At 38.2% G+C, this 12,436-nt stretch overlaps 1 protein-coding gene across 7 annotated transcripts in view; it reads right to left on the bottom strand.

Annotated features, from left to right (window-relative positions):
• The window catches only part of NF1 (neurofibromin 1), a 250,822-nt gene that overhangs the window by 221,478 nt on the left and 16,908 nt on the right, over positions 1–12,436 (bottom strand). The gene's annotated exons all lie outside the window — the stretch shown is intronic.

Genomic DNA, 12,436 nt, shown 5'->3' with positions numbered 1-12,436 from the left:
TCGCATTACCGCCTGAACCATCCCCCCACCACCGTCCGAGGAAAAACTGTCATCCACGAAACTGGTCCCTGGTGCCAAAAAGGCTGGGGACCACTGTTATTACTGAACTGCACAATAGCAAGGACAAAGGAAAAAGTCCCAAGGGCTTCTACAAAAGAAAAAATTTAAAAAGAAGCTGCTCACAACATTATAGGAACCAGAATGTCGTTAGATTTAGCAATAATTTCAGTGATAAACTAGAAGACAATGAAGAAATGCTTTCAAAATTCTAAGAAAAATTTTCTTTCTAGAGCTTAATACCCAGACAAATTATCAAATAACAGAAAGGTAGAATAAAAATATTCTCAAACATTCAGGGTCTCAAAATTTATCTCTTCTCCACCTTTTTGTTCAGCAAGCTGTGGAGGATGTGCTACAAACTAATGGGATCTAAAAAACAGGGATATCAACACAGGACACAAGCAATGGGAATTTCCAAAATGACAATGAAGGGAGAACCTCAGGCTGATAGCTACACACCTGGCCTAACAAGGAGCCATCTTTAAACAGGAGAAGGGGAAGAAGTCCTCTGGGAAAACAACTTCAACGGATAGATTAATAGGCTTGACCCTGTGTGAAAAACAGTACTGAAAGCATGTCAATAATATGAACAATTAACAACTGGTAAACCGAGAACAAAGCAAATGGAAAAAAAAAATGAGGCAGTTACCAACTTGAAGAGGCACAAAACATTGTACAAGAAATTAAACTTTATCACACTAGCTGGCTCACTAGCTGGCTCAGCCTCAAACAACATTATAAACATCTAATGGTAGTCCCAGAAGGAGATTAATAGAGATAATAGGCAAGAGACAATATTTGAAAAGGTAATGACTTTCCATATGATCCAGCAATCATGCTCCTTGGTATTTACCCAAAGGAGTTGAAAACATATGTCCACACAAAAATATGCCATGGAGGTTCACAGCAGCTATGTTCATAACTGCTAAACTTGGAAGCAAATAATACGTCCTTCAGTAGGTGAATGGATTAATAAACTATGGTTACCTCAAGACCATGGAATGTTAATCAGCACTAAGAAGAAATAAACTATCAAGCCATGAAAAGACAAGGAAACTTAAAAGTATGATGTTAAGTGAAAGAAGCATATATGAAAAGGCTACATACTGTATGAGTCCAACTTGAGGACATTCTGAAAAAAGCAAAACTATGAGACAAGAAAAAGATCAGCGGTTGCCAGGGTGGAGTTGGGGAGATGAACAGGCAGAGCAGAAGATTTCTGGGACAGGGAAAATACTCTGTGTGATATTATAATAATGGAGATGTCATTATAGATTTGTCTAAACCCACAGAACATACAAAACCAAGAGCAAACCCTAAGGTAAAGTTTGGACTTTAGGTGATTATGATGTATTGACGCACGTTCATCATTGGTAAAAAATGTACCATCCTGGGACTTCCCTGGTGGTGAAGTGGTTAAGAATCCACCTGCCAATGCAGGGGACACGGGTTCGAGCCCTAGTCCAGGAAGATCTCACATGTCACAGAGCAACTAAGCCCATGTGGCATGCTACTGAGCCCGCATGCCACAACTATTGAAGCCAGCATGCCTAGAGCCCGTGCTCCGCAACGAGAAGCCCACGCGCCACAACTAGAGAAAGCCCACACGCAGCAACGAAGACCCAACGCAGCCAAAAATCAACTAATTAATTAATTAATTTAAAAAGATGTGCCATTCTAGTGAGTGATGTTGATAATGGGGGAGACTGTGCGTGTATGGGGAAAGGAGGTATACGGGAAATCTCTGTATCCTTCTCTCAACTTTGCTGTAAACCTAACACTGCTCTAAAAAAATAAAGAAGGCCAAGGTCAACTGCGGGGGGGAAAAAGGTAATGGCTTAAATTTTTTAGAACTTTATACAATGACAATCCTCAGCTCCAGGAAGTCCAAAAATCCAAACCATAATAAATAAGAAATCCAAACATCTACAAACATTTCAGTGAAACTGCAGAGCAACAAAGAACAAATCTAAAAAACAGCCAGAGAGAAAATATCACCCATAAGGTAATGACAATTATGGCTAAATTCTCACCAGCAATGGTAGAGCTCAAAAAGATACTGAAATGGTATCTTTAACATACTGAGAGAAAAACAAATCCCTAGAATTCTATCTTCCCAGTAAAACTACCATTCATGAATAAGGAGGAATAAAGACACTGACACTGAAAGACATTGAATGAGAGGAAAACAGCAATTACCACAACAGATTCCCATCAAAGGAAATTCTAAAAAATATGCTTCAAGCAGAAGAGAAATGAGCCCAGAAAGAAAGTTTGAGATTCAGAAAAAAAAAAAAAAAAGAAAACGTTGGACAAATAAAAGGCATATAATAAAATGTCAGCAGTGAATCCAAATATATAAGTAACCACAATGAATATCAACGGGCCAAACTCTCCACTTACAAGGAAAAAAATTCAGACTGGTTACATACGTGCTGTTTATAAGAGATGGACTAACATAAGGGCACAGAAAGATTACTGGTCAAAGAATGGAAAAAGACTACCAACCAAATATAAAACAAAAGAAAACTAGAGCAAATGAGAGCAAAAAGCACTGGAAATAAAGAGAATCACTACATAATGACACAAGATTCAAACCATCTGGAAGATACCATTTTAAAATCTCTACTTTAAAATAATAATTCACACACACACACACACACACACACACACACACACCTGACGCATCTACAAGTAAGTTACAAAGAGACCCTCTGCAAAAGAATCACCTAGCAGAGAAGAAAGAAGAACTACAATCCTGCAGCCTGTGGAACAAAAACCACATTCACAGAAAGATAGACAAGATGAAAAGGCAGAGGGCTATGTACCAGATGAAGGAACAAGATAAAACACCAGAAAAACAACTAAATGAAGTGGAGATAGGCAACCTTCCAGAAAAAGAATTCAGAATGATAGTGAAGATGATCCAGGACCTCGGAAAAAGAATGGAGGCAAAGATCGAGAAGATGCAAGAAATGTTTAACAAAGACCTAGAAGAATTAAAGAACAAACAAACAGAGATGAACAATACAATAACTGAAATAAAAAATACACTAGAAGGAACCAACAGCAGAATAACTGAGGTAGAAGAACGGATAAGTGACCTGGAAGACAGAATGGTGGAATTCACTACTGCAGAACAGAATAAAGAAAAAAAGACAGCCTAAGAGACCTCTGGGACAACATTAAATGCAACAACATTCACATTATAGGGGTCCCAGAAGGAGATGAGAGACAGAAAGGACAAGAGAAAATATTTGAAGAGATTATAGTCGAAAACTTTCCTAACATGGGAAAGGAAATAGCCACCCGAGTCCAGGAATCGCAGAGAACCCCATACAGGATAAACCCAAGGAGAAACACGCCGAGAACATATAATCAAAATGGCAAAAATTAAAGACAAAGAAAAATTATTGAAAGCAGCAAGGGAAAAAGGACAAATAACATACAAGGGAACTCCCATAAGGTTAAGAGCTGATTTCTCAGCAGAAACTCTACAAACCAGAAGGAAGTGGCATGATATACTTAAAGTGATGAAAGGGAAGAACCTACAACCAAGATTACTCTAGCCAACAAGGATCTCATTCAGATTCGATGGAGAAATCAAAAGCTTTACAGACATGCAAAAGCTAAGAGAATTCAGCACCACCAAACCAGCAACACCAAACAACAAATGCTAAAGGAACTTCTCTAAGTGGGAAACATGAGAAGAAAAGGACCTACGAAAACAAACCCAAAACAATTAAGAAAATGGTCATAGGAACATACATATCAATCATTACCTTACACATGAATGGATTAAATGCTCCAACCAAAAGATACAGGATTGCTGAATGGGTACAAAAACAAGACCCATATATATGCTGTCTACAAGAGACCCACTTCAGACCTAGGGACACATACAGACTGAAAGTGAGGGGATGGAAAAAGATATTCCATGCAAATGGAAATCAAAAGAAAGCTGGAGTAGCAATACTTATATCAGATAAAATAGACTTCAAAATGAAGAATGTTACAGAGACAAGGACACTACATAATGATCAAGGGATCAATCCAGGAAGAAGACATGACAATTATATACGCACCCAACATAGGAGCACCTCAATACATAAGGCAACTGCTAACAGCTATAAAAGAGGAAATGGACAGTAACACAATAACAGTGGGGGACGTTAACACCTCACTTATACCAATGGACAGATCATCCAAAATGAAAATAAATAAGGAAACAGAAGCTTTAAATGACACAATAGACCAGATACATTTCATTGATACTTACAGGACATTCCATCCAAAAACAGCAGATTACACTTTCTTCTCAAGTGCGCATGGAACATTCTCCAGGATAGATCACATCTTGAGTCACAAATCAAGCCTCAGTAAATTTAACAAAATTGAAATCATATCAAGCATCTTTTCTGACCACAACGCTAGGAGATTAGAAATGAATTACAGGGAGAAAAACGTAAAGAACACAAACACATGGAGGCTAAACAATACGTCAGTAAATAACCAAGGGATCACTGAAGAAATCAAAGAGGAAATCAAAAAATACCTAGAGAAAAATGACAATGAATACACGACGATCCAAAACCTATGGGATGCAGCAAAAGCAGTTCTAAGAGGGAAGTTTATAGCTATACAAGCCTACCTCAAGAAACAAGAAAAATCTCAAATAAACAATCTAACCTTACACCTAAAGGAACTAGAGAAAGAAGAACAAACAAAACCCAAAGTTAGCAGAAGGAAAGAAATCATAAAGATCAGAGCAGAAATAAATGAAATAGAAACAAAGAAAACAAATGCAAAGATCAATAAACCTAAAGCTGGTTCTTTGAGAAGATAAAGAAAATGGATAAATCATTGGTCAGACTCATCGAGAAAAAGAGGGAGAGGTCTCAAATCAATGAAATTAGAAATGAAAAAGGAGAAGTTACAACAGACACCTCAGAAATACAAAGCATCCTAAGAGACTACTACAAGCAACTCTATGCCAATAAAGTGGACAACCTGGAAGGAATGGACAAATTCTTAGAAAGGTATAACCTTCCAAGACTGAACCAGGAAGAAACAGAAAATATGAACACACCAGTCACAAGTAATGATACTGAAACTGTGATTAAAAATCTTCCAACAAACGAAAGTCCAGGACCTGATGGCTTCACAGGTGAATTCTACCAAACATTTAGAGAAGCGCTAACACCCATCCTCCTCAAACTCTTACAAAAAATTGCAGAGGAAGGAACACTCCCAAACTCATTCTATGAGGCCACCATCACCCTGATACCAAAACCAGACAAAGATACCACAAAAAAAGGAAATTACAGACCAATATCACTGATGAATATAGATGCAAAACTCTGCGACAAAATAGTAGCAAACAGAATCCAACAACACATTAAAAGGATCATACACCATGATCAAGTGGGATTTATCCCAGGGATGCAAGGATTCTTCACTATACACAAATCAATCAATGTGAAACACCATATTAACAAACTGAAGAATAAAAACTATATGATCATCTCAATAGATGCCGAAAAAGCTTTTGACAAAAGTCAACACCCATTTATGATAAAAACTCTCCAGAAAGTGGGCATAGAGGGAACCCACCTCAACATAATAAAGGCCATATATGACAAACTCAGAGCAAACATCATTCTCAGTGGTGAAAAACTAAAAGCATTTCCTCTAAGATCAGGAACAAGACAAGGATGTCCACCCTCACCACTATTATTCTACATAGTTTTGGAAGTCCTGGCCACGGCAATCAGAGAAGATAAAGAAATAAAAGAATACAAATTGGAAAAGAAAAAGTAAAACTGTCACTGTTTGCAGATGACATGACACTATACATAGAGAATCCTAAAAATGCCACCAGAAAACTACTAGAGCTAATCAACGAATTTGGTAAAGTTGCAGGATACAAAATTAATGCACAGAAATATCTTGCATTCCTATACACTAATGATGAAAAATCTGAGAGAAATTAAGGAAACACTCCCATTTACCACTGCAACAAAAAGAATAAAATACCTAGGAATAAACCTACCTAGGGAGACAAAAGACCTGTATGCAGAAAACTATAAGAAACTGATGAAAGAAATTAAAGATGATACCAACAGAGGGAGAGATATACCATGTTCTTGGATTGGAAGAATCAATATTGTGAAAATGACTATACTACCCAAAGCAATCTACAGATTCAATGCAATCCCTATCAAATTACCAATGTCATTTTTTACAGAACTAGAACAAAAATCTTAAAATTTGTATGGAGACACAAAAGACCCCGAATAGCCAAAGCAGTCTTGAGGGAAAAAAATGGAGCTGGAGCAATCAGACTCCCTGACTTCAGACTATACTACAAAACTACAGTAATCAAGACAATATGGTACTGGCACAAAACAGAAACATAGATAAACGGAACAAGATAGAAAGCCCAGAGAGAAACCCACGCACCTATGGTCAACTAATCTATGACAAAGGAGGCAAGGATATACAATGGAGAAAAGACAGTCTCTTCAATAAGTGGTGCTGGGAAAACTGGACAGCTACATGTAAAAGAATGAAATTAGAACACTCCCTAACACCATACACAAAAATAAGCTCAAAATGGATTCGAGACCTAAATGTAAGACCGGACACTCTAAAACTCTTAGAGGAAAACATAGGAAGAACACTCTTTGACATAAATAACAGCAAGATCTTTTTTGATCCACCTCCTAGAGTAATGGACATAAGAACAAAAATAAACAAATGGGACCTAATGAAACTTAAAAGCTTTTGCACAGCAAAGGAAACCATAAACAAGACGCAAAGAAAACCCTCAGAATGGGAGAAAATATTTGCAAGCGAATCAACGGACAAACGATTAATCTGCAAAATATATAAACAGCTCAGCAGCTCAACATTAAAGAAACAAACAACCCAATCCAAAAATGGGCAGAAGAGCTAAACAGACATTTTTCCAAAGAAGACATACAGATGGCCAAGAAGCACATGAAAAGCTGCTCAACATCACTAATTATTAGAGAAATGCAAATCAAAACTACAATGAGGTATCACCTCACACCAGTTAGAATGGGCATCATCAGAAAATCTACAAACAACAAATGATGGAGAGGGTGTGGAGAAAAGGGAACCCTCACACACTGTTGGTGGGAATGTAAATTGATACAGTCACTATGGAGAACAGTATGGAGGTTCCTTAAAAAACTAAAAATAGAATTACCATATGATCCAGCAATCCCACTACTGGGCATATACCCAGAGAAAACCATAATTCAACAAGACACATGTACCCCAATGTTCACTGCAGCACTATTTACAATAGCCAGCTCATGGAAGCAACCTAAATGCCCATCGACAGACGAATGGATAAAGAAGTTGTGATACATATATACAATGGAATATTACTCAGCCATAAAAAGGAACGAAATTGGGTCATTTGTTGAGATGTGGATGGATCTAGAGACTGTCATACAGAGTGAAGTCAAATCAGAAAGAGAAAAACAAATATCGTATATTAACGCATGTATGTGGAACCTAGAAAAATGGTACAGGTGAACCAGTTTGCAGGGCAGAAGTTGAGACAGAGATGTAGAGAACAAACGTATGGACACTAAGGGGGGAAAGCCACAGGAGGGTGGGGATGGTGGTGTGCTGAATTGGGCGATTGGGATTGACATGTATACACTGATGTATATACAATTGATGACTAATAAGAACCTGCTGGGGCTTCCCTGGTGGCGCAGTGGTTGAGAGTCCGCCTGCCAATGCAGGGGACACGGGTTCGTGCCCCGGTCTGGGAAGATCCCACATGCCGCGGAGCGGCTGGGCCCGTGAGCCATGGCCGCTGAGCCTGCGCGTCCGGAGCCTGTGCTCCGCAGCGGGAGAGGCCACAACAGTGAGAGGCCCACGTATCGCAAAAAAAAAAAAAGAACCTGCTGTATAAAAAAATAAAATTCAAAAAAAACGAATACTAAACTTTCTTTGGGTTATTTGTATGGAAATATATTAATATAAATGTTTCAGACATTACATGAAATTCCTAAAAACCTTGTATGTTCTTGTATAATAAGTCATAATTCTAGTTATTGCTTTAAAATGTATATCTAAGAAATAACTAAATTTCCTTGTCAACTGCATTATTATGAACTTTCATCAAATCTTTAACCGTGCTCATTTTTAAGTCTTTTGTCATTTACAGACAGTTCTGGGTGTACTCTGATGCTTTTGCAAAAATGTTCCTATAAAAGGGTTTCATCTTCAAGGAATTCATGGAAAAGACTCTGACAAGTACAGGTTTCTGGTAACTGACTATACTGCTGAACTGAATGAATAAGCATTTTCAGAACTAATGGAAAACTGATGAATTCATAAAAGTGCTAACAAAAGATCAAGATAAAAAAAATTAATTACATGGGACTGAGTGAACTGATAAGGATGATTATAATTTTTGTGACTTTCTGTTTGAATTAAAAAAAAAAAGTCAAAAAAGAACCAGCTAGCAAAAAACTGAGGCCTCCAGCCAACAGCTGTGTAAATGATCAGGTTGGAATTAAATCTTCCAGGCCCAGTCAAGCCTTCAGATGACTGCAGTCCAGCCAAGAGCTTGACTGGAACCTCATGAAAGACCGTGAGCCAGAAACACCTAGCTAAGCTGCTACTGGATTTCTAACACACAGAAATGTTATGAGATAATAAATATTTCTGGTCCAATATTGCTACATTTGGGGGAATCTGTTACATAACAATAAATAACTAATACAATGCTCAAGCTCATAAAGCTAACTTCAAATTTGAAAGTACTGGTATCATACAAACCATATTCACTGGCCACAGGACACTTAAGATAGGAATTACCAACCAGAAGAAAACCAGGAAAATGTCTGAAAATCAAGAAACACTCTGGGTGAGTGAGCTATAACTAAAACAGCATTTAATAAATCATTACTATTCTTTATTTTTAAATTGTGATTTTCTTCCTCAAATTATTGCTCAAGGAACTTCAAACATTAATTTTTTTGCTTTAAATAGCCAAGTGCCTAGGCTTCAGTAGCCTAGTGTTAATGGGAGATACTTCCTCTACCTCAAGCAAATTTGATTCTTATTCTCAATTATTGGGAGGTAAATTACTTCTTTGATGTCTCATGCTTTATCTTAAAAAGAGATGCAAATTCTGCATTCTATTCCATAACAGCCATATTAGTTTAAATTTTCAAATTTTTTCAAAAAAATTTAAATAAAATCATCTTCCAAAAAGACTACCCAAAATATGCTTAAGAGTTGGAGCCTAGCATACCTACTTGGACTTACGTTACATATGCCTAAGAATGAAAAACACAGTATGCAATTTCTGTAGAGTCTACAGTACTGAATATTGATTAATCTCACATCTGAAACCCAAAGGTGAAAGAAGAAAAAAAAAATACCACTTCAAAAATCAGGAAACACAGGAAACTGGTAAAAACAAAACAGATTTTTAAAGTATGTGAATTATTTGGGAATTTGTTACTGACAAACTTTGAGTATGGACCGTGTATTAAAGAGAACAGTATAGTTATCAAAGTTAAATTTCCTGACTTCAGTAACTGTACTGTAGTTAAGTAAGAGAAGTCCTTACTTATTAAGACATACTGAAGTATTTAGGAATAAAGGAACATGATGCCTACAACTTACTGTCAAATGCCTCCTCCACATGCAACAAATGAATATTATGTATGTGTGTGTTTATATTATATACACACCGATGCACAGACACATGGACAGAGAGAAAGAGAGAATAAATAATAAAACGTAAAACAAAGAGCAAAATATAAACAGCTAGTAAATCTGGGTAAAGAATATATTGGACGTTTTATACCACTGTTGCAACTTTTCTATAAGTTTTAAATTATTCAAAATTCTAAAAGTACACAGGTAGCGTTGGCAGCCCCAGAATTCCAATGTAGTGTTTACCTACCAAAACAATCTGCCTCCAGGTCATCATTTTATCTAGTATTTAAATTATGTTCAATTGTGAAAATTATTTTTCTAATACAGTTTTTTTAAAGCCAGCAACCAAACTTTCAAATCATCCTGTTTCTCTAGTTATGTAAAGAAATAATGCAGTTGATGTTAAAAATGAAAACGGACATCCAAATAGTAGAGTCCAAATATGCACACTAAATGTTTATGGTGTTTACCTCTGGCATTCAAATTTTTAAGAGCATATTAACAAAATATTCTCACACAATTCACAAATTGCAAATTTTAATAAATTTAAAATTTCAGAAGAAAAGTCAGAACAGTCAGTGAAGAGTCCAAACCAGGCTTCACCTCTTTCCTGAGGCTGAGAAAAGATTTTTCGAATGGCAAAAATTCTGTTTGCTGGTTGTAACATGACATGTAAAACGATCCTAAGGACTTCCCTGGTGGCGCAGTGGTTAAGAATCCACCTGCCAATGGAGGGGACAAGGGTTCAAGCCCTGGTCCAGGAAGATCCCACATGCCGCAGAGCAACTAAGCCCATGCACCACAGCTACTGAGCCTATGCTCTAGAGCCGGCGAGCCACAACTACTGAGCCTGCGTGCCACAATTACTGAAGCCCACATGCCTAGAGCCCATGTTCCACAGCAAGAGAAGCCACTGCAATGAGAAGCCTGTGCACCGCCACGAAGAGTGGCCCCCACTCGCTGCAACTAGAGAAAGCCCATGCAGCAATGAAGACCCAACACAGCTATAAATGAATGAATGAATAAATAAATAAGATCCTAAACTCATTCCAGGAAAGGAGAGGCTTTTCAAATAACAGAGCTCAAGAACCTGCCACTGTGCTTAGCTTACTACTTAGTTCACGCCAGAAGCCCAAGCTTCTGTACTAATGGCCATTTGTTACTATCAGGCTGAATGGAAGAGAATTTCATTCATAAAAAAAGAAAGCTAACGATCAAAATAAACTTGGAATCATCATGAAGAGGCAAAGTAGAGGGTCATTCTACTAGCTGTTGTAATTCATCTGGGTTACCTAGGAGATAAAGGACTACTGCTACATAAAGACAGGGGAGGACTCTGCGTAGAACCCTAAGGAGTCTCTGAAATCTCTCTTATACGTGTGTAATAGTAAAAGTTAATGGAAAATACACACACACAAAGCAATGTGTGAAGAATACATGAGGATGTTGTGAAGAATATGTGAGGACACATATTCCTCACTAATGAAAGTTTGGGTTACCCCACCAGCTGAGGCCCTGAATGAGGGCAAAGGAAACATGGAATGAGCAGTAGAAGAGAGTAGTTAACAAAAGCAAAGACTACAGCAGTTACACATATATTCTTCTTTGCTTACTATAGAAGATTTTGCGTGAATGTATAAACCAATTTCTTCTCTCTTCTCCTTCTCAGTATGTTATACAAATTTTATTAGTAAAGGTTAACTTTACAACTTAGTCTTTAGGTAGCATGAGATTCAGATGGGACTATGAATTTGAGACATAATTAACATAGCCTAAAAATGGATAGTGTGAAAGTCACCCAAATATGGATACAATGAGTATTGGGACTTGCTTCCCATTTTGGGAAGAAGGTAAGGATATCTTCAATTTTTTTTTAATTAATTTTATTTTATTTATTTTTGGCTGCTTAGGGTCTTCGTTGCCGTGCACGGGCTTTCTCTCGTTGCAGCGAGTGGGGGCCACTCTTCACTGTGGTGCACAGGCCTCTCATTGCGGTGGCTTCTCTTATTGCTGAGCATGGGCTCTAGACGTGTGGGCTACAGTAGTTGTGGCTCATGGGCTCAAGAGCACAGGCCCAGTAGTTGTGGTGCACGGGCTTAGTTGCTCCGCAGCATGTGGGATCTTCCCAGACCAGGGATCAAACCTGTGTCCCCTGAATTGGCAGGCAGACTCTTAACCACTGCGCCACCAGGGAAGTCCCAGGACATCTTCATTTTTATAAAGAAGACTTCCATCTTCTTAGGCAAAAGCATAGTGTTTGTCTTCTGTATACAAGATCAAATATCTGTATAAAGGCACGGATGGCTGCTGAGTAGCCAAAGGAGTGCACTGTGCTAACTGCTAAGTTGCTGCCTCTCATCTTCACACCTATCCTTCTCTACCTTGTTTTCTGATGGCTGGGCTACTGCGCAAACTACATTTCCCTTCGCTAGCTGGCTCCTTGTTAAGCCTCTGCCAAGGGGACACTAAAGAAATCCTGTGAAGACTGGAGGAGGTGGGACTTCCCTTGTGGTCCAAGGGTTAAGACTCCGAGCTCCCAAGGCAGAGGGCCCGGATTCGATCCCTCGTCAGGGAACTAGATCCCGCATGCCACAACTAAGAGCCCACATGCCGCAACTAAAAGATCCTGCATGCCGCAACTAAGACCCGGCGCTGC

The sequence above is a fragment of the Stenella coeruleoalba genome (assembly GCF_951394435.1).
Source record: "Stenella coeruleoalba genome assembly, chromosome: 19".
NCBI classification, from domain to species: Eukaryota; Metazoa; Chordata; class Mammalia; order Artiodactyla; family Delphinidae; genus Stenella; species Stenella coeruleoalba.
Note: the sequence above shows the minus strand (reverse complement) of the source record. Positions and strands in the feature narration are given on the sequence as shown.